Raw genomic sequence first — 24859 nt, 5'->3', positions numbered from 1 at the left:
TAATTGTGGTCAGAGTCTAGTCCTCTAGTTTTATACTTCCTCAGTATTACAATCACTATAGGTGTGTTGAGTGACCAGTATGAGTTTCTCTTGCATACTTCTATTCAAAGGATTGAAATTTGATCTCCCAGAAGTCTACAGGAATACAGGAATGATCCCAGCTTAGACTCCTAGCAATAGCAGATAAGTAACATGAACAGGCCATGTCATGTGACCAGATTGGTGCCTGGCCCAAATGTTATCAGAGAAGCACCATCCAGCAACTGATGGAGACAGACACAGAGACCCACGGCCAAACATTAGTTTGGGAACCCTGAGGAGGAAAAGAAAGGAGTATAGGAGCCAAAGGGGTCAAGGATGCCACAGGAAGGTGTTGTTGTGGGTTTTGTTTGTTTGTTTGTTTGTCTTTACTCTTTGCTCTTTGAGTGCCTGCCACCCAGCTCTCAAATAAATACCCAGAGACTTATTCTTACCTATGAATGACTGGCCTTAGCTTAGTTTAATTCTAGCCAATTTTTCTAACTTAAATGAGCCAGTTTCTCTCCTTCTACATTTTGCCTACCTTAACTTTAAACAGTAAATAAAAATATATATTTGTCAAATGGAAAAAAATGTTTGGGGAAGAGTTTTTGCTTTTGTTTCCACAAGAAATAAGAAGCTTTATATTCATTCTGGGTTTGTGTAGATCAAGTTTGATCATGGGAGACCTCCTGATCCTTGACAGGTGATATCTATCAACAAAGGTTGTAATTGGTCTTCCCAGGACTTGGCCATTATCTCAGTTTTTTTTCTCAGGGATCTCTAAAGATGTCTTCACCTATAGACAACAGGAAGCAGTATGGAGAAAACTATTCCTGCAATCCCAAGAGTTGGAAAGCATGGGTGGTCTTTGGTTATTTGGTGGGTTATTGATGTTTGGTTATAATTCAGAGGAGTATAAGAATATAGGATAGAGCTGGAGAGATGGCTCAGAGGTTAAGAATACTGACTGCTCTTCCAAAGGTCCTGAGTTCAATTCCCAGCAACCACACGGTGGCTCACAACTACCATCTGTAATGAAATCTAGTGCCCTCTTCTGGCCTGCAGGCATACATGCAGGCAGAACACTGTATACATAATAAATAAATAGATCTTTAAAAAAAAAAGAAGTATGAAAATGAAACAAGAGATATTTTCTATATTGTATTTTAAAAACTAGATACATTTCTTCATCTTTTATGTCCCTATAATATAAAAACTAACTTCAAGATATGCAATTTTATGAATTTGACAAGTGCAGAAAGTCATGTAAAAAGAACCACTAGAAGAAGAAAGACATCTACATTGGTTTGTCTGCTCTCAGTTATGCGAATACATTGAGGGTCAGATCCTTTTTACTCTTCTAATACTTTACCTTCAAGTATCATTTTGTGTCTAATAATGTAATCGTCTCCAGAAGATCACATATGTTGAAACATCTAATATGTAGCTTTTTAGTCTGCCTTACTTAACTTAATTTAACACATTTTAAATTTATACATGAATATTTTTTCTGTCTATGGCATAATTGCGGTTCACTGTACAAATATACAATGGTTTCTTAGGTTAATTTACTTTGCTTGAAGCTAAGTTGACATTTATTTAGTCAAGGTTTTAATGTAGATTTACAAAGTGCATGAAGAGATGGGCAGGGAGACAAATAAGAGAAATAAAATGGTCTATGCCCCAGTGGTAATAGGTATCCAAACACAGTTGTCTAGAACAATTTCTATTTCAAACATCATTGGGAGAACAGATTTTTTTTTATTATTCTAGGATTGGACAGTTTTGAAAAAATATGTCTCAAATAGTCACATCAAATATTTATGTAAGCATGAATTTTTATTCCTTTAAATAAATATCAAGGTGTGGAGTAGTTGAATGAAAAATATTTCTCATAGCCTCCTGTATTTAATCACTTGGTTGACAATTGGCTGCACTATTTAGAGAGTTTTGGGTGGTGCATCCTTGTCAAGGGAAGTACATCACTGGGGTCAGGCATTGAGAGTAAACATTTCCAGAGCCTCTAGTTAGCTCACTCTGATTCCTACTTGAGATTGAAAGGGTGAGCTCTCTGATTATGGTTCCTGCTACCAGGCCCACCATTGTTCTGCTGTGTCTCCTTGCCATTTCACACTTTTGTTCTTCTGGAAGCATGAGCCCCAATGAACTCTTCCTTGTGTAAGTTGCCCCAGTCATGACATTTTACCACAGCAACAGGTAAGTATAAAATACATTGTATCATATAATTAGTACTTATTAAACGTATGTCCATACCTACAACAGTTTCCCATAGATGCTGTATACTCCTGAGGCAACTGTTACAACTATGTACAAGATTTTCAGCTGCCCTACCACTGTAGCTCTTGACATTTTTACACTGTTGATCTTTTAACACAGTCACTTTAATGTATCTAAGGATATCAGATTCTAGCATAACTTTGAAATTGCTTGAAAATTAATAATGCAGAATAAATTATTTATGTGAAGTTGTCATTTATATAAGCTTTTGGCCAAGTTTTTGCTCAATACTTATATCAATGTTGCTTTTATTTGCATTGTGTTTGTTTTCTCATTATGCAGGTTTGAGAATTTGTTGTCTGGAAGAAAAGTACAGTTCATTTTGAAATCTTTCCTATCAGTTTATGATTGTTAACTTCCTTAACATTAACATTACAATAGTATTTTAAAAATTATAATTGAATCCATTTTCCCTTTAAAATCATGATGTTTTTGATATTGTAAGAAGTATTTGTTTAATTAAAGATCACAATTTTTTAGTATATAACACTTTGGGTAATGTCAGTTGTACAATCATTTTGGGAACTAATTTATCAGTCCTGAAAATATTATCTATATACAAGCCATGTGATACAATCTTTCAACAGGTAAGTTGTTTTAAGATGTATAGCATACATGCACTAAAGATTTTACCAGGAATATTAAGAGCAACAATATTTTTCATAATAAAAAACTAGAAACCACTTGAGTAGCTACCAAATAAGAAAACATTCACATTGAAAGGTAGAGAAGAACTTATTAATTCATACAATAATTGGTTGTCAAAGTCAACCTAGAAAGTAACAGACAATTGATAACATGCTTTACCATTCCATTTGCACTAAATACTAAAAGATGAATTAATGCAGTGACACAAATGTCTGTGCTTCACTACAGCAAGGGTAGAAGTGGAATTCCCCAGAATTTAAACTGGAACTAAAAGACACTATACATTCTGTATATGTTCATTATACAAATTGTTGGAAAGAGATCACGTGTGTGTGTGTGTGTGTGTGTGTGTGTGTGTGTGTGTGTGTAAAGTCATTATCTAATAAGTTTCAGAAAGTTGTTTAATGTCAATTTTACACCAATGAAATTTTTTAATGATGAATTATTAATAGAAAACTACTCAACAACAGCAAATTAAGGAAATCCCCATATAGATGGGAACATCATGTAGAGACATCACAATGAAAACTCACAATTAAGTGTCCTTACTATCAATGTACAGCATTCATTTTAATCTTTATCACATTTTTAGCATGTAAGTGGTTTAGGTGGCCAAAAAAATATAAATTGTTTTCTTGTCTTTTCATAAATGTTTAAACACATCTGTTTATAAATCATTCACAACAAGCTTTTATTTCATGTAAGAAAACAAAACAAAACACCATGAAACATTTTACACAATCAAAAACATGAATTGAGGAATCTCCCCCACCCCTTGTTATTTATTTCTAGTCTAGAAATATATATTTTTCCAAAGAGCTAGGAAATGCTTAAGTAATACAATTTTGTAGAAGTAACCGTCTTATTAAATAAGAAACACAGAGCCAATGTAAAGATAAAAGCCCAAGAGGTCAGAGCTAAGAGCCTTACCCTTCTGGCTTCAGTGAGCCTCTTCAGCCAAGAGAGACCTACTTCCTGTGTGTTTGTCTTTATATAGACTTTCTGTTCTGCTTTCTTATTGGTTGTAAACCCAACCACATGACTGCCTCATCACTGCCTGTCTGTACAGACCTCCAGGTCTTCTATGGTTGGTATTGAGGTTAAAGGCATGTGTCTCCAATGCTGGCTGTATCTTTGACCACACAGAGATCTACCTAGCTCTGCCTACCAAGTGCTGAGATTAAAGGTGTGCACCACGAATGCCCAGCTCCAGGTCCGCTATGGCTTACTATTAGCTCTGACCCCCAGGCAACTTTATTTATTAACATACAAATAAAATCACATTTCAGTACAAATAAAATATCACCATATAATTTTACTCAAATGAATGCCTGAAACTTAAAGCTGATTTTTGTCAGCAGGAAAATAAAACTAACATTAGAAATGTCCTCTTTGGCATGATTCCTCTTGAGATAAATGTTGTCTGATAGATTAAAATCCATGTATGATTTCTTGGCAAAAATGGAGATATGGGCATGTTGCCTGAGGATATTTATGATGCATCCTGACAAAATTAATAAAACTTCAGGCAATTTTCCTTTCTAATGAATCTCTTAATGATGTTGTGCTTTATGTCTGTTGGGATTTCAATTGCATGACATCAGAGTCAAGAGCTGCTTGGAACTTTAGACACAATGTGCTTAGAGCATGAGTGTGTTGTTAAATGCACCGACTGCTGGTATGTAATATTGATTCACACTTCTTCCCAAGACACCCAGGAAAGGGATGAATTGCTCATTGAAAACACTTGCCAACTCTGCCTTAATAGTGAGAACCTACTTTGAAGCAAAACTGTCCTGAGACAAGTTATGGAACAGAAGTAAACCTAGATACCTTGTGTCTCTGGACATTTCTGAAATGCTCTGGTACATTGTCATGTAATATCTCTGCCATTGCCTCCTTAATAGACCAAAGGTGCCCAAGGATGCCCTCCTGTCATGATGGTGAGCCTGTCCACAGCTTAGCCCAAGCTCACTAGTTAACGCAGGTGGAACAGTCCGAGCTGAAGCATTTCACTTGTTCACCAGGTGCTGTCATTATGTTTGTCTGCATTATTTTACAGTATTCCCTAAGGCAGTGCCCTCTCCCTGAACCCCTATTTTAAATTTACATCATTTTTATTATTATTACTTTATTATTTTTATTATTACTGAGGCATTCATTTAATAAACTACTCTAATTAAAAGTTTAACACTTACAGAAAAATGAGCAGATGATATCAAATTCCCAAATTCTCTCCATGCCTTGCACTCCACCCACATTTACTTTCTCAATATTCTGCTTTGTTTTCAGAAGTCTCATTTCTTTATTGTCCTATATATGAATGCTTCCCATGTTTCATTAATTTTATTATCATTGGTCAACATTTGAAAATAATCATAATTCACCTCCTCCTCTCTCATTTTTAGGAGAACAAGGGAATATAAATGTAAAAGGACTTTCTATAACTTCAACGCTGTGTTTGATTATAATATACTTCATTTAAATTTTATAAATTAAGGCTTATTTTAGAAATATTTGAAATGGGATCTTCTTTGTATATAGAATGTTATATCTTTAACTTCAATCTCGCAAAGATCTTATAGAATTTTTCTTTTGTTAAAACTGAGATTTATTTAGATATGCAAATTGTGTTTTTTATCAATCTACATAAAAAATCACAAAATATCAATGACAAATTTTATTTAAAAATGTATTTTTTTTTGCTCTCACAGATAAGGGTTGTCTACAGACAGTCCACTTCACAAGTTTTATTCAGAGGCAATAGGTAGAGTGGGAGAGGCTTGATCAAGTTATGCCAACCTATGGCTATGGAAATCACCCAGAAATTTAAGCACATTTAGAGTCTCTGTGTAAATTGTCTCCACTCATCAAGGTTGGTCCCAGACACAAACCCAAAGTCATCTAATGAAGTGTATATTCCATTCTACTTGATACCAAATGTTAATTTCAACCGAGTGGGGGCATACAGTTTTTCCAGGGAAGATGGTATGTAGATTAAACTGAGCATTTGCTGAAACAAAATGTAATATACCACTTCAACAAGTGTTTTTGCAACCCTATTCAAAAGTCAAAGTTCTAAAGAAGTAGAATAGTAACTAGTTTTATATCAGTGGGAATGATATATTGATTCATTTTTCCCATAAAAAAGTAGTTACATATGGAGATTAGAATCAATTTTTAAATTACATTTGGGGTTAAGTGGATTTGAAGACTGGCCTGAAACCAAACCACCATGGATCTAATTATTTATGTGTTCCACTTTAGGAAAGTTCAACGTATAAATTTTTTTTTGGAGAAAAACTGGCATTTTAGAGATTGACTACATACACTGGTATACATTTTGCAGACATCCCACAGGACATATAGAATTTTATTTTTGATTGAGATGATAGACGCTTGGAATAATATGCAATTTTATCTAGATATGCATTTATAAAAGTCTACATAAAAATATAGCCCAGAGCATATACTGATTTCACATATAATTTCAAAATTCACTCCATGAATTCTATATGAAAGGCTATGTACAATTTACATATAAGACACCAACTTTGTATAATGGTTTGGTTCCAAAATATCTCATAAAGCCTCACGTGTTAAGGAATTGGACCTCAAAGGATCATTGTGCAGTGATGGAGCTTGGGGGAAATGATTGTATTATTAATATTTTGACCCAAATGGTAGATTAATCCACTAATAGGGTCACAATCTGGTGGGCTATTGAGATGTAATGGAAGAGGAGGGAAGAGCGAGGAAAAAAGAGTGGAAAATCTCATGTAAATGGTCCCCAGGTTTATGGTGTTTTCTCTTCGTCTGGCTATATGAGGTAAGATGTATTGCTGTACCAAATAAACCCAATTTGATGTATCAAAACAACCCATGTTGTTGAGTAGAAATATAGCCACATGGTCAAGGATGAGTACTTTGAAACCATTTACTGCAATAAACATTTCCTACTTTAAATTGGTGTACTCATACCTTTGATTGAAGAACGGAGATCTAATCACGTGTTTGCATCTTTACATTTTCATTTGTATATTTATGATGTGGAGTAAACGTTAATGGAACAAAATCAGACAATATGGATTTAACAATTAAAATAAGCAGAGCTAGAGAGAAGGCTTAGTGATTAAGAATACTTACTTATCTTTCAGAGGACCAGAGTTTGTTTCCCATTACCCTTGTGGGGTGGCTCACAACAGCCTCACAACCACCTCTAATTCCATCACCATAGGATCCTATGCCCTTTCCAGCATTCAAGGATACCTGAACTCACATGCACATACATACAGACAGGCACACATACACATTAATAAAAAGGATAAAAATAAACCTTAAATAATATTATAAAAAAAAAGATGAATATGCTGTAGTTGAAAGATTACACTCATTTCATCTGCTCTTTTCCTAACTATATTTCTGGTTTCATTTCTCTTAATTTGTACCTTTGTGTTTTTATTTCTTATACTTCTATCTCTCTCTTTCACACACACACACACACACACACACACACACACAGAAAGAGAGGGGGGGACGACACACAAGAACACAAGCAAAACTCTGTTGTAAAATATTAATTAATTAATTAATTAATTAATATTCTCAGAAGAGTCAGAGGAAGGTGTGGTATGCTCTGGATCTGGATGTTGTGGAATACTGTTTTCTGAGCATGAAATTGCTGTTGCTCTCTTGGACTCAAAGCAGCTATTATTATGTGGAAAGCATTGAGCCCATCTATTTGGCCATGTTATAGAGTACAGAGGATTCTCACCATTTTCTGAAGATTTAATTGTGGACCCAGGAAGGACAGACACTCTTAATTGGTGTAGTGTATCCATACCCATGTATGTAATTCCAATGGAACTCATTCGATCAGACACAAAAGAAGAGAAAGCACAAGAACTAGCTCCTTGGAGTGGGAAGGGATGAGAGTAGTGGGAGTTGACTATGAGCAAAAGAAATTAAATACATGAATATCAATATCATCAATCCATTATTATTATTATATTATGTTATTCATAAGCAATACATGCTAATAAAATAATTTTAAAAGCTATTAAGGCTTTTTTGTAAGGTATATGTATGTAGAAATAATTTTAATTTATATGGAATATGTGAGTATATTATATGCAGAGATATTTATGAACTTGGATATAAAGGAATAAAATACATTCTAATTATTTTGGATTGTGAATTTGAGAGGATGTTTTCTATTCTTTGCTTGTTCTTCCTTGTTAATCTTAGCTCTCTGAACTTGGAAGTGCTTTCAGAATATTAATTTGAATTAAGTTTAGATTTTATAAAATAAATCACCCATCCACCATAAACTTCACTGTGCTATGCATTTCAGATTCATTTTCTCAATTTCAGTTCCTAATGCCTGCCAAGATCATTCCATAATCAGGCTTGCTTTTGCATCAGTGTTATGCCTTTGGTTATAATAAACAACATGCAGATACTGTTCCAAAAATACCTAGAGATATATCAGTCCTCACCAAGTTTTAAGTTGCTACTTTAATTGGAGCAGAAAAAAATTGCTTTCTGCCAGTTATGGTAATAAGTGCTTATATGAAACTAAATTAACTAGGTTCATATTTTAAATGTGTTCTAGAGATGGTTTATCATGCCTGTGGACTTAGGCTAGGCTTCTGGCCCAGCTGGTCTACACTTTAATAAATGGCTGCTTTTGATGACAGCTGGTAAGGGGTAGACAGAGCTGTGTTGTGTACACACATATGAACACACAAACCTCTTCAATATGCTCTCTTCTTCAATTTAGCAAATGCGAAGCATCAAAGGAGGCAGCTTTACCTTTGAATCCCACCCAATACTTGACCCTAAGGCAGAATCTCTTCTGCCACCGGATTCTACATTGGAATATGAATATGTATGACTAGTGTTTCATTTTCATGGATGAGTATGTCTGTTTTCATCTTTTCTTGGAAATACACATAAATGTACAACAGATGCTAACTAAGGTAGTACAGAAACAATCTTTGTCTTCCTCACTCGATTTTCCAAATAAGTTTTTTTTTTTTCTAAAGGGATTTATTTGGCTCAAGTTTATCAGAATTGATAATTCAGAGCAACCTCATCTATCTGGACTTTGGTGTATGTCCCCTGGGCAATAACAGACAAATAAAAAGATGTGTTTTATGCTGAAAGACACAAGCAGATATACTAATGTGATAACTCTATATTATATTACCCTAGTCTCTTGAGGACTGTACAGGATCCAGAGCAAGAAAACTAAACTAATTAATCCCTTCCTATGTTAGCACAATAAAGATCTCAGGACCTTCTTGGCCTATTTTAAGGATTTCTATATTTTAATTTTTTTGTGATTGTAATATAATTATATCATTTTCCCTTACCTTGGTTCCCTCACAAGCCTCCCAAATACACAGCCATCTTTGTGCTCTTTCAAATCCATGGCCTCTTTTATCACTGACTATATATATATATATACATATGTATTCCTAAATGCATACTTACAACATACTCAGTCTCTATAATACTTGTATGTATGTTTTCAGGCCTTTTATCACCAGACAATCAATTGATGTGCTCAACCCTGGAGAAGACAATCTCTCTCTCACTACCAGCTTTTCTTAGCTGCCTATAGTTGTTTATGTAGGACTGAGGTCTGATGGATCATCCCCCACCCACATTAGCATGTCTATGGTTGCCATCTCCTGTTTGCCTCATGATTAGACAGTCATGTTGGTGAGATTTCATGGGTATAGTTTCTGACATTATTAAGAGACACATGCTTCCAAGTTCCTCTGGATATTGCACAATCTTTTTGCTCCTTCTTTTACAACAATCCCTGAGATATAGGTGTGGGAGCTGATTTGTAGATGTATCCTTTTGGATAGGGCTCAAAAGCTCTGTGTTTTGATTTGCTGTGGTTTCCTGTAATCATCTACATTAGGAGTGAGGACTACATTTATCTGTGGCTATAATTACAAATATTTATAATGTATTTAGATATTATACTGTATATATATTTAGTAAAGTGATATTTGTATGTTCTCCTCTGATATGCATAACTTCTATAGCATTTTATATAGTAATTTATATAGCAATTTATATAGTAAATTGGCAAGATTTCTGGTGCCAGCGTGATTCCCTATTGTTGAGCAGGTCTTATATCCGATTTACAAAGCTTTTGGTTACTGCCAAGGTATGCATGCCCTTACCACAAACTTAGGGTTGTCATGGCATCTTGTACATTGTTATGGTTCACAGAAATCATACTTGGATAGGGCTGTTAGTTGCTTCCCTTCTTTGGAATCTTATGTATTGCTTTCTGATACAATGAAAGCCAATCCTCAGTGAGAAAGCTTTTATTTCAGTTCCATCTCAGGAGACTCTATTTCCTGTATCTGAAGTGAATGGTATCCTATCCTTAGTAATAGGGATTTACTGTTCACCTTTTGGGAGAGGAGAGTCGGGAGAAACCAAGTGAAATGGCAACCTCTTATAATGTTCTGTGGTTACTTGGAGAATTTGACCTAATGGTTAATACTCCAAAGAAGGCTTCTCATGTCTTCTGTTGAGGTTTTTGTGAGATGGCCACACTTCCTAAAGGTTGGAAACCTCTTAGCCTTGACATATAGAAGGATTAGTGTAGAGCTCATAAAGTGATATGAAAGGCTGAAGCTATAGTCATGTTGATGTCTATATATGGTTCTATGATACTCGATGCATGTGAAGATTTATAAAGCACCATTAAATAAAGATGCAGAAGTAGTTCATCACATAAATATGCACTATTTTCTTTTCACCAACTCCTATCTCCTCCCCAGTATAATTATTCCCATATCAATCACCAACTTGTTTTTCATCTCAATACTTGGGAAATTTCAAGTATGTTACAAAAATGAAATTAAGTGTTATATAACATTTTATTTTTTTCTCAGCTCAACATAATCTGACTTAAAGTCAGAAATTAGTAAATTAAGAGCTAAGAGGTAGCTGAAGCATAAAGGTTAAAGTGATCAAGAATGTGTAATTGCAGTGTGATGGAGGGTGGTTACTTTCTTTACATTTTATTGGCACAAGGGAAAATGTTTTAATTCTTCTGCAAACAAATGGAAAGATATTTTATCACATAATATTACACACAATGCTAAGTAAAAGAAGCCATTTTGGATGCGCTTCTGGATTAGCACATGTATTAATTATTTTTCTGTTGCTGTGATGAAACACCGTGGCCAGCAGCGACACACGCATGGACAAGTTTACTTCGAGGTATGGTTCCAAAGTGTTACGAGCACCATCAAGTCAGGAAGGATTAGCAGCAAGCATCAGGCATAATGAAGTGTAGGCAGCCAAGATACGTCATCTTCAACTGCAAACAGGAAGGAGACAGAGACACGGAAGTGGGGCTAGGCTATCCTTTCAAATTCTGCGCCACTGATACATTTTCTCAAAAAGTTGCACTACCTCCCGAAACCCCGCCTTGCACTAGAGGCCAAGTATTCAAATACATGATCCCGAGCTGGTGGGCTCATTTCCCATCGAAAAACACCACAATATACACAAATGAAGGAGATGGTCGGGAAGTTAACACTGTATATTGATTACTCTCAATTTTCTTCATCAGTCACCTATTAAAGTGGACAGAGTTTTTCTTGGATAGTATAATTAAAGAACATGTTATATTTTATAGAAATTAAAATTATCTAATTGATTGATGATCAGGAAAAGAAATAACAAAGCAAGATTGGTTTGGCCATTTTACAAAATTATCTGAATGTATAGTACATTCAATTCTGAATAAATCATCCACAATATTAGTCTGTCTTCCCCTGATTCTTACAAATAACAGATAGAATTGGCCAAATATGTTATAACCAGAAATTTATACTGATTATATTGAGGGGAGTCAAATATTAGGGACATTCATTTTAAACTTTGAGTATTCCTGCTCACATGCTAGAATTTTAAAATATAGTAGCATTGATCATCTAGCAAGGCGTATTAATTATAGCCATTTAATGTTTTAACAAATGTATCATGGAGTAAATTGAGTGTTGGCATTGTGAAATGGGCATAAATACCTGTCTACTGCCATGGTACAAGTTTTTCATCACATTAATGGTTTCACATACAGCGCCGGCTCTATTTCATCTATGTTGTTCCTTCCTGAGATTCATCATCTTCCCGTGCTCAAATTATTCTATTCAGGACAGCAACTTGCCACTGCAGTGTTAAATTTATCAGAACAGACAAATCTAAGAGAGCATCTCATCCATCAGTCTGTCTCCTGATTGGATTACATTTGGGATAATCCTATTTATAAACACCTGCAGAAAAAGGTGATTCTGCAACTTACCTTGGTAACAATTAAATTATTTAAACCTTTCTACTGTCAACTATCTTCAAGAAATTTTTCTCCAAATGCTCCATGCTACAAACAGAGCCAGCTGATTAATACCTTGTTTTGTCTTTCAAAGTTCAGCAAAAAGATTCATGCAAGACTATTGAGTTGATCTAAGGTCATTCTTGATAACCGAGTAATGAAATCTCCTGTGTCCTAACTAATGGTGTAAATAAATTTCTTCTGTTGAATATTTCTAACTATCAACTTTTGGACAAACATTGTTTAAGAGAAATTTCAGATTTAAAGAAAAAAATGGAGCAGATATTAGGGGTTCTCAATGCACATCATGTTTCACTGGATTTCCATACTGCTATCATCTCATATAATTATTGGATACATGAGACAAGTATTGTGCCAATTTTGATAGATTTTCAGTCTTTCTCTAAACTGAAATATAGAAAATCAATTCTTTTCCATAATTCAATATGTGTTTTAAAATTTAAATTCTGTTCTTAAAATATGTCCTAATTTAGTTTCAAGACTAATTTTAAAGTTAATAAAAGAAAATGTATATATCTATTTCTGTTGTACCCTTATTTACATGGATATATGTACACTTAGGTACATGGATGGTTTTAGCTATATTTTTGGGGACTTATACATCTTTAAAGATTCATCTCTGACACTCACTACATTTCCATGAATGTTAGAATACTTAATTTATTTAAATGTTTCTGTCATTCAAATTTCCCAGTCTTGTTATTTCTTCATTCCTTTCTCACAGAATTATGTTTAGGATATGTTATTTGCAAAATGAGATGCTTGTTCTGAAAACAGAGGGTAAAATTACAATTTTGGTTCATTTGCTGTCTTGTATAAATTCTGCAAATGACCCAGAGGCAATTGTTAAAATACAGACTTAACATGTTCTTCAAAAATAGAGTTTAATAATATCCAAAATTAAAATATTTATTGGTATGTAACTTATCATAGTTGATGGTATAGGAATTCAAAATTTGAAATTTCAGAAAATGGAATGGATATATTTTTTTAACACCAACAGTAGCACAGTACGCCAAATATTGTTAAGTTTCCTTTTAAAATAAAATATAGAACATGGTCCAGTGTTGTAGAATATTATTTTAAGATGTGTTACATTTGTTTATGCTGTGGAACAATTGTTTAATGATGCGAAGATGTGTTGCATTTGTTTATATTGTATTTGATTAATTCTGTGAAGCTGTGTTTCTGTGCCCATCTAAAATGCCTGATGGTTTAATAAAGAGCTGAACAGCCAGCCGATAGCATGGCAGGAGAAAGGACAGGCAGGGCTGGCAGCCAGAGAGAGGAAACTGTAGGAGAAATCTGGAAGGAAATGAAAAAAGAAGAGAAACAAGGAGAGGAGGTCTTCAGGGGCCAGGCACCCAGTCACGGAGTAAGAGTGGAAGTAAATACAAAAGTAAAAGAAATGTTAAAAGCCCAAAGGCAAAAGGTAGAGGGGATAATTTAACTTAAGAAAAGCTGGCAAAAAAGAAGCCAAGCTAAGGCCGGTAATTTATAATTAAGGATAAGCCTCCCTCTATAATTTATTTGGGGGCTGGATGGCACCCCCCAAAAAAAGAACAAAAACAAACATCATTTTGGTGCTCAATGTGGGGCTGTAGAAAGCTCAACAATAGTCTGGGAATGGAGTTGTATGAGCAGAATTCTACATTCTTGTGAGAAAAGTACAAGAAAATAATTCTTATGACCTCAGTTTCTTTAAATCATAAAATTATTCTTGGAATTTGTTTCATGCTCTTCTTGGGTATTATGGATAGAAGTGAGTTTACTTCAGATTATTGATTACAAGAGGCTGTTGTTTCTTTATATGCCTTTATGGAATATAAAAAGAATGTTTTTGCTGTGTGGGGCTTGCCCATCAAGTGCACCTTTTCCCTCAGGTATGGCTTGCCCATGACCTGGGGCTTATCAGTTTTAGTTCCTTTGTGTCAGATCCCATCACCTCTACAGTGGTACTACCTGAACAGGGTCCTAAAGGCAGCTCCGAGAGTATGGGGACCCTCACAGAAGGAGATGAGTGAGAATAGTGTGGAAGAAACCAGGGAAGGCTTTGTTTGATGTTGAACTTGTGCATTATTTTATAAAGCAAGGAGGAGCACAAGGATTAAAATCACAACTAGCAGATTGCTTTCAAGTTGTTTAGGATTATAATCCTTGGCTTGTAGAAGGAACTTTAGATTAAGAAGAATGGGACATCCTGTTCTTTTATGACCCATACTTAATCTAAAGTTCCTTCAGGATGGAGCAGGGACAGAGTGGGAGAGCAAGGAAAAAGATACCATCATAGAGAGACACATCATGGGAATAGGGAGAAACAAGGTGCTAGGGAAGTTCCCAGGAATCCACAAGGATGACCCCACCTTAGACTAATAGCAATAGTGGAGAAGGTGCCTGAACTGGCCCATTCTGATAATCAGATTGGTGAATACCCTGTCAACATAGAGCCTTCATCTAGTAACTGATGGAAGTAGATGCAGAGATCCACAGCCAAACACCAGGACGAGCTACAGGGGTCCAGAAGAAGAGAGAGAAGAGGAATTCTATAAGCAAGGGACATCAAGATCATGATGGGGAAACACACAGAGACAACCAAACCAAACTAATGGGAACTCATGAACTGCAGAGCAATAGCTATGGAGCCTCCATGGGACTGAACTAAGCCCTCTGCTTAGGCAAGACAGTTATTTAGCTTGACTTGCTTAAGGGGCCTCCTGACATTGGGATCAAGATCTGTCCCTGGTGCATGAGCTGGCTTTTTGGAGCCCACTACCTATGGTGGGACACTTTACACAGCCTTAGTGAAGGGGGAGGAGTTTTGATCAGCCTCAACTGAGTGTACCAGGCTCTGCTGTCTCCCCATGGGAGGCCTTGCCTTAGAGGAGGTGGTAATGGGGAGTTGGTTGCAAGGGGGGGGGGAGAAGGCTGGGGAGCAGGAAGAGGGAGGAAAGGGGGATCTACAGTTGGTATGTAAAATGAATAGAAAATTTCTTAATAATAAAAAAAAAAGAGCCGGGCGGTGGTGGCGCACGCCTTTAATCCCAGCACTCGGGAGGCAGAGCCAGGCGGATCTCTGTGAGTTTGAGGCCAGCCTGGGCTACCAAGTGAGCTCCAGGAAAGGCACAAAGCTACACAGAGAAACCCTGTCTCGAAAAACCAAAAAAAAAAAAGAAGTATGGGACATAGTAAAAAAGAATATCAAAAAGGCATATAAAATGGAGGGGAGATCACTGTTGAATTTTGGGTTGCTTGAGTAGTAATTTGCACTGTTGAGGGTGATGAGGATACTAATAACAAGGAAGGGATGATTAATTTTTGAATGAATATAAACCTGTGCATCTGAGGTGTGTGCCTCAGAGCATGTGTATTGGATTAGGTTCCTTATCCTGCTTGACCCGTGGATCTGCCGTAAATGCCTCTGAGTATGTGTTCTGGTCTTACATTTCTCATCCCCCTTTGCCTCAACTTGTAGTTTGGCTGGATACAGATCCTGTGATTTTTACTAATGAGTCTGTATTTATTACTAGACCATTGGAGTGTTATAGACTCATTTATTCACTTGAATAAGGGACTACATTTACTTTTTTCTTGGGATTTGAATGTCTTCCCATTTGAATAGGATGGAATAATATTTGTATTCCTATTAAAGGGCAAAAATGGGCTTAGGTTCTACTGTAGATCCAAACTACTAATTATATGGGTCTCTTTTCAAGCTATTTTCTAGGTCAGTGGTTCTTAACAAACTCCACTCCCTCAGCAAATAAAAAAACCCCGGTCTCTGTTTAATTAACTTTAGTGACACACAACTATGCATTCAAGGTGAAACAAACTTTTGAACAGGACTTACAAGAATTATTATTTAATTTTGTCTGGCCACATTAGTTTTGTGAATACTTTAATGGTTTTTGAAGGTTTATTTTTAGTCTGTCAATGATCTCTTTCTTGGTTATATCACTAGCTTTATTTTTCAATTATTACCTTTAATTGTGTGATTATATTATAGTTATAATATATTTCCCCTAGTTTTTTATCCCTTCAAACACTTTCATCCATGATCTCCTTCTAACTCATGACCTATTTTTTTCTTCTTTAATTGCTGCTACATGTAGTAGTGCTGCTACATCCACATATAATAGCTTCATGTTTAGAAGGTGGATGATAAGATTTGAGTTGTGAACTAATTGAAGGCTTATATATGAGACTAAACAGCATTGGATCAGTATTTAAATGATGTCATTGGATTTGAGAAGCCTCCTCCTCAACCAAACTGAATAATTTATATGAGCAATTTTGTGGGATATTCTACTCAGAAGTCTTTGTGAATTTAATATTAATTTTATCTATGTATCTGATATATTTATTATCAGATATTGGCTGGTTACTCCCACAAGCTTTGTGCCACCATTGCATTAGCATACCTTGTAAGAACACCATTGAACACCATTGTTGATCCAAGGGTTTATGACTGGGTTGGTTTACATTTCTCCATAGGAAGCATGCAGAGTACCTTCTCTTACCAAGAACCCTAACAAATAGGAATGGTGGCCCAGGAATTAACATAGTAAAAATGGCCATCGTACTAAAAGGAATCTATTTTCAATAAAAGAATAAAATGAAGAAAAAGCAGATTATTAACTTACATAAAAATTCAACCAAGAAAAAAATTTGCTTTTCTTTCTTTCTTTCTTTTTTCTTAAGAGATTTTCTACTCACTTTACATACAGCTTGGTACTGGCATAAAACCCAACATGTGGACCAATGGAATCGAATTGAAGATCCTGATATTAATCCACACACGTATAAATACCTATTTTTGACAAAGAAGTCAAAACTGTACAATGGAAAACAGAAAGCATCTTCAACAAATGGTGCTGGCATAACTGGATGTCAACATGTAGAAAATTGCAAATAGATCCGTATCTGTCACCATGGACAAAACTTAAGTCGAAGTGGATCAAAGAGCTCAAGATAAATCTAGGTACTCTGAACATGCTAGAAGAGAAAGTAGGAAGTAGTCTTGAACGCATTGGCACCAGATATCACTTCCTAAATATAACACCAGTAGCAAAGACACTGAGAGCAACAATTAATAAATGGGACCCCTTTAAACTGAGAAGCTTTTGTAGGGCAAAGGACATGGTCAACAAGGCAAAAAGACAGCCTACAGAATGGGAAAAGATCTTCACCAACCCCACATCTGACAGAGGGCTGATATCCACAATATATATAGAACTCAAGAAACTAGACATAAAAATACCTAACAGTCCAGTTAAAAAATGGGGCTATAGAGCTAAACAGAGAATTCTCAACAGAAGAATTTCAAATGGCTGAAAGACATTTAAGTAATTGCTCAACATCTTTAGTCATCAGGGAAATGCAAATCAAAATGACTCTGAGTACCATCTTACACCTCTCAGAATGCCTAAGATCAAAAACACTGAAGACAACTTAATGTTGGAGAAGATATGGAACAAGGGGAATACTCCTCCACTATTGGTAGGAATGCAAACTTGTACAGCTACTTTGGAAATCAGTATGACGGTTTCTCAGAAAATTGGGAATCAATCTTCCTCAAGACCCAGCTATACCACTCTTGGGCATATACCCAAGGAATGCTCAATCATACCATAAAGACACATACTCAACTACATTCATAACAGCACTATTTGTAATAGTCAGAACCTGGAAACAACCTAGATGCCCTTCAACTGAAGAATGGCTAAAGAAAATGTGGTACATATACACAATGAACTAACTACTGGTCAGTGCAGAAAAACAATGACATCATGAAATTTGCAGGCAAATGGATGGAAGCAGAAAATATCATCCTGAGTGAGGTAACCCAGACTCAGAAGGACAAACATGGTATGTACTCACTCATAAGTGGATACTAGATATAAGGCAAAGGATAACCAGACTGCAATCCATAGCTCCAGGGAGGCTAGCTAGCTAGTAAGGAAGACCCTAGGAAGGGCCCATGGATGGCCCAGTCATGGAGATGTGGATGAGATCTATACGAGCAAACTGGGGATGAGGGCGGGGGGGTTAATGGAGGGCAAGGGACGGGGGATGAGAGCTTAGAGGAGTGGGAGGGTTTCTCTCTTCTGCAAAAAAATATATATTTTAGAATTTTTAATTGTAGATAATCTCAGGAGACTTAAACAGTGTCAGTTTTAATGAGAATGTCCCTTATAGATACATGTATTTGAATACTTGATCCTCCCACTCAACTTTGGCTGCAGTTTGTAGATGCATAGGGTGTATGGTCTTGTTAGAAATGGTTTGTCATTAAGAAATGGCTTTGAAAACTTAAGTCCTGGCCGGGCGTTGGTGGCGCACGCCTTTAATCCCAGCACTTGGGAGGCAGAGCCAGGCGGATCTCTGTGAGTTCGAGGCCAGCCTGGGCTACCAAGTGAGCTCCAGGAAAGGCGCAAAGCTACACAGAGAAACCCTGTCTCGAAAAACCAAAAAAAAAAAAAAAAAAGAAAAAGAAAAAAAAAAGAAAACTTAAGTCCTTTGCCTACTCCCAGTTTACTCTCTCTGATCCATGTTTGAAGTTGAAGATGTGAACTTTCATCTTACGGCCCAGCGGCCATGCCTGCTTGCTACTGCCTGTCTTTTACCTGCCACCCTAGAGTCTAACTCTCTGGAACCCTAAGGTAAATAAACTTTTTCTTCAAGAAGCTGCATTTGTCATGGTGTTTTATCACAAGTTGGTGAAAGTAACTAATAGAAATGCGGTTGTAAAGAGCAATCAGTAATACTTCATGGAGCAGAACAGTTGTTCTGGCTTAGAATGTCTCCATGTAAAAGCAAAACTCCCAAATAAAATGTATAATGTCACAAAGCACCGAATAAGCCAATATGAAATTCTGAAATATCCCCTTATTCAATTCTATCTATTCTCATGCTTCCATTTGAATAAAAAGCACATGGTTCTGCCTGAAGTGTGAAGATAAAAATTAAAAAAAAAAAAAAAGAATAAAATTATTCCAGTAGCTTCCTGAACTATTTAACTATTTCATGTCATCTTGGGTCAAAGTTGCTAAGAGTGACTAATCCCCAGAATGAGTTTCTCATCTCCTGGCCATGCTTGCTGAAATTGCTACCTGAGCAGTTTGGTTCAATGCCAATCCTAACAATATGCCTATTAAATATACAAGTAATAGTGGAAAACAGCAAGGAGACTTTTTCAAGGGGCCACATTAAGAAGAGGAATAAATTAAGAGGTCCAGTGATCTCTCAAGCCTGTCTTCCATCTACAGGAGTCCTGAGATGAGGAGCATACATAACTAAGCTGTCCTCATGTGTGGTCCTCTGCATCATTAATCAATCATTGTCTGTGCTCAAGTCTCTCCTCCATGGTGGCCTGACAAGTTGTTAGAAATGGTTAACATCTTATTCTGGGAGAAAAGCTACCCTCTGACTCTAACCAGATCCCAGACTCTCCCTTCTTCTAGCATGAGATGCCTGGGGAAATTTGAATATTGGAGTGGGGTCCATTGTTCAAATCGTTAACTAATGAGAGGGATGCTTCTTTTTAGAATGTCTATATTTCTGCCAAAATGGCTACATACTGCAGAATCTTATAGTGCAATTTTGACAATATATGTAACTTTTAAAAATCAAGTCCTCTCCTTCCTATGATTGCTTTCCTTACCAAAGGCAATTGCTAAAGAATTGTTTCTTTCATTTTGTTTCTGTTTTAGCTTTGATTTTGTTGTTGTAGTTTGTTGCCTGGAAATGGAAAAGGTAAATGTCATTTATTGTCTCAAAAATAGAGGACTTTATCAAACATCTTAATACGGTGTGTAATAACACAGGTTCTCTCTTTTGAAAAGAAAATTAGCAACACTGGAAAAGGAGGAAGATTGGAGACACAGGAATTTTAGGAAAATATTGTAATAAATGTGGTAAAGGCAATGAGAACTAAAGCATAGATAACAGGACTGGGAAAAATGGGGAACAAGCAGAGAAGGTCCACTGGGATTCATTTTAAATAAATACACGAGTAATAGATGGGAACTCAAGTATTACCAACAGCTTAAGCTTATTCTGGGGGAAAATACTACGATTAAGTAGAAAATCTTGACTTGTGCTCTCAGTGAAACAATAAAATGGGGACACCTTTACATATCTCTAAATGGTCTAGCACTTAGGAAAAAGGCACAGATAGAAAAAAAAATACAACTCTCACACATTACAGGTAGAAGCAGGTGAGTATAGGAAAATATGAAACCAGGCGAATGAAATTACTCAGTAGGAAAAGGAGCTTGCTGCCAAGGCTACGGACCTGAGTTTGAGACCTCAAGACTCTCAAATGTCCTATGATGTCTAAAGAAATGCTGTGGCATTTGAACACCACACACTAAATAAATAAATAACAAACAAATAAGTAAATACATAAGTAAATAAGAAAAAAAGGTATCTGAAAAGGAACGTAGAAGAATGATGCATAACAATTCCTAGGAGCCAATATACATGATTTGTCATTCCCAAATATGTATATAAAGTTAAATGGAACAAAGAAATATTATTTTCAAAAGAAAAAAATGGAAAAATGTGTTCTTTATTATATTATCTAGTCTATTAACTACAACCGTCAATAAAATATGAACAAATCTGATATAAACATTCCATGATCAGTACTGGGCATGATGGCACACCTAGCACTCAGGAAGCAGAGGAAGGTTGATCTCTGTGAGTTCGAGGCCAGGCTAGTCTGTTGCATGAATTTCAGGACAGCCAAGGCTGTTACACAGAAAAACCCTGTCTTGAAAAACATACAAACAACAACAACAACAACAACAAAATTGTCATCAATAGTGAAAATAGAAAATAATTGCATGCTATATATTCATAAGGGACATATTTATTAAAGCACATTGAATATACATTTGAAACAAATTGTTACAGGAAGCATGATTAAATTTCTATAAAATGTCAACATGTTTGGAACATTCTGGAAGTTAAAGCAGAGAATTTTTCTATATGTGCCAATGGTTACAGTATCAGCAGTTAGAAAAAAAGTTAGGAAAGACTTTTGCACTTTTCTAAGACTTTTCCCCCAAAAAAATACTCTAGGTATCACTGTTCTGATTTGTGAACTTAAAACAGCAACTCCTCCTTCTACTTAGATAGAGAGCTGAATAAATGGTCCAGTCAGTGTTTAACGGGCACTGAAGGGTTTCAAGAGGGAATTACTAATTTTTATTCAAGGAAGGAAACCAAGAAAATATTAAAATTTATTTTTCTATTTTGAACAATTGGCCTTTTTAAAGAAGCCAGACTCTTCCTCTGTTTTCTGCACCCAGAGGAAGTTTCTTTATGCACAAAACTGTTACACCCACCCAACAGATTTGCTGTGAAAACTGAAATGGTTAAATCCAATAACAATACTCAGCATGTATTTAAGATTTAAACCTTTTTGCTAATGACAGAATCTCATATTATTATCATAAATATTGTTTTTATATAGTTCTTTCAGTTTTTATTTGATAAGTAAAAATACACACAGTTCTTAAAATGTAAGTAAAAATAGAAAAAAAAAACTAAGAAAGTTAACATCTTATTGGTATACCCTGACCTTCAAAGACAGTCAATTTTTCCCAGTTTATTCAGTTCACTGAAAATATAGTATGTGGTTATTGTATTGTGGAATACTGTGCTGTGATATTTAAGCTTACTTTATGAATACCTCTATGTACATTGGGCAACATCACAATCAACTTGAAATCACAGGTCATTGGTTTTCATATCCTTGACATTTTTTTACTGTGTTTTCATTTTGATGTTTATGAGTTATATGATAGGAAATAAATATTAATATATACCACTCTAGAACAGATAATGAATATACAGGAAATAGGCAAGCTAGGTGACATATTTCTTAAGGTCACATAATAAAACATATTCACAATTTCTAATACTTTTTGAACAGTGACAAGGAAAGAGACAAGAGAAATGTCAAAGAAATTTTCAAGTTTACAAACCACTATATAGAGCAAACTAGAATGTTCAGAAACAGAGGACTGAAGACTCTTAAGACACCAAAGTAGATCCAAGCAGAGCTCAAGTTTATCCACAAATGCACAAGATATATATATATATTTAAAGCTTTGTGTGATTGTGTTGTTAATTTTATTATTATTGTCATTTTTACATGTGGCTGTATAGTGGAAGGGTGTGGTCATGTTTATGTGGATGTCTTTGTGCATTTATGTGTATGTATATGTGGAGGTCTAAGCATCTTCCACTTTAAGTTTTGAGCCTGATGATGCTATACTTGTTGACCAATTAGCCGGTGATCCGTGTGTCTAAGCCTTTTCAGCATTGGGAGCACAAGTGTTTGCCCCATCTCAGTTCTTTATGTGCACAAGGGGAATCCATTTTAGGTCCTCATCTTGGGCAATAAATACTTTCCCAAATGAGATATTTTTTTCAGACTCATTACATTCTTAAAGCACAACAAAGTACGTAACAGACATCTCAAGAGTTGAAGTTTTGTTTTAAAATAATATAATTCTAATTTTCTCCTGGGGTAAACAAATTATTTGTATAATGCCAATGGATACGTTCTCCTCTATATCTTCATATGCATGAATTATTTTGTTTTAATTGCCTAAATATCGGTACAACTATTGTGATAAGGTGCTATATTCTCTACTAATAGGATCGACATATCAACTTACTATCATTGAAAGAAACCAATGATCATTTACTAACCAGTGTTTAAGATTATGGACACTAAAGAACACTGGCTTTGAATTTAACTCTGTTGCTTACACCTATAAAAATCTCATCAATATGACTGCCCAAATAAAAGCAGAACAAGGATGATATCAAAGAACACACCAAACTGCTATATACATAAAGTCTCAATAGCATATGTCGAATAAGAACAACAGATGTGCTAGCATAAGTGGGGAAAGGCAATAAGACTTCCTGTAGCTGGAATTTCAAAAGTTCTTATTAATAAAATCAAACCCGAGGCGAGTTATTGGGGTCCATGCTGGTAGATCAGAGAGACAGGACAAGCCACAGCTATCTCACCTCGCCGGATCCTCAGCTGGTCTTGTCTCCTCAGACTGGAGGCCTCTGAGTCCTCATCCGGAATGGGTCTCCGCTGAATTACTGCTCAAAAGCCTGAAGCTTAACCAGCCAAAATCTTAACCAGCCAAATGCCTAACCAGCCAAATGCCTCTAGTTTCTGATCCTCACGCCTTATATACATTTATGCTTTCTACCACCACTCCCTGGGATTAAAGGCTGGCTTTCTGGGATTAAAGGCGTGTCACCATGCTTGGCTATTTCCAATGTGGCCTTGAACTCACAGAGATCCAGAGGGATTTCTATCTCTGGAATGCTAGGATTAAAGGTGTGAGTGCCACCATTTTCTAGCCTTTGTATCTAGTGGCTGTCTGTTCTCTGACCCCAGATAAATTTATTAGAGTACACAATATTTTGGTGAACACAATACCACCACAACTTCCTATTATTATAACTTATAATTATTTCTTGAATTTTATTTTTAATTAATTTTTTGAAATAATAACCAGTTCATTACCCTTCCCTTTTCTCCCTTCAAATTGTCCCATATGGATCTTCTTGTTCTTTTTCCAATAAATGGCCTAATTTTTATTAATTGTTATTATATGCATATCTGGACATGAATATATACATATATCCCTAAATACATATCTACAAATTTTTCAATGTATATGTTAGTTGTACGCACATTTTCAGGCCTAACTATTTGGTATTGGATAAACAACTGGTGTGCTCTGCCCAGGGAAATACTATTTCTTCTGTTCTCAATATGTTTTAGTTGTCTGTAGTTCTTCATAAATGCCAAATTACTAAGAATATCTGGTATGTCCCAGTGCATGTGAATATAGGAGACTATCTCTAGCTTGTTAAATATGGACATTTTATAATAGGTTGATCAATTAATATTTTTCTTCAATGAGTTATACTATGTCAGTAAAGATATAATTCCATCCCTATATAAAGGATTATGTGTTATTTGACTTTTTTAAACAATATGACAGGAAACAAGACAATATGAATATTTTATGTGATTAATAGGATAAAATAAAATGATATATCTTTTTATTACCGCAAAACAATCTTGTCTCCTAGAGAAATATCTTTTTTGTCTAAAAAGCTTTTTATGTAGATGTGTGACCTGGCATTCATTATTACTTGCTAATATCTTTCTTTGATTCTCTCAAAAAAAAAACAGTGGATAAAAATGTGACAATTTGAAGAGATGAGATATGAAGAGACTTCCTGGAGACACTGCAGAGCATCACACAATTATTTACTTTGTTGTTTCTTACCACACAAACATTACTTACTCTTTTTTCCCAAGACTAATGCTTTTGGTTTTCTCTTTAAAGTATTTTTAAAAACTTTTGTTTTTGTTTTTGTTTTTTCTATTTCTACTGTGACAGCATGGCATAGTGGATCCCGGGAGATAACTGTTTAAAGGAGGAA

Source organism: Peromyscus leucopus, chromosome 18 (genome assembly GCF_004664715.2).
Source record: "Peromyscus leucopus breed LL Stock chromosome 18, UCI_PerLeu_2.1, whole genome shotgun sequence".
Lineage (NCBI taxonomy): Eukaryota > Metazoa > Chordata > Mammalia > Rodentia > Cricetidae > Peromyscus > Peromyscus leucopus.
This window is presented reverse-complemented; position numbering follows the sequence as displayed.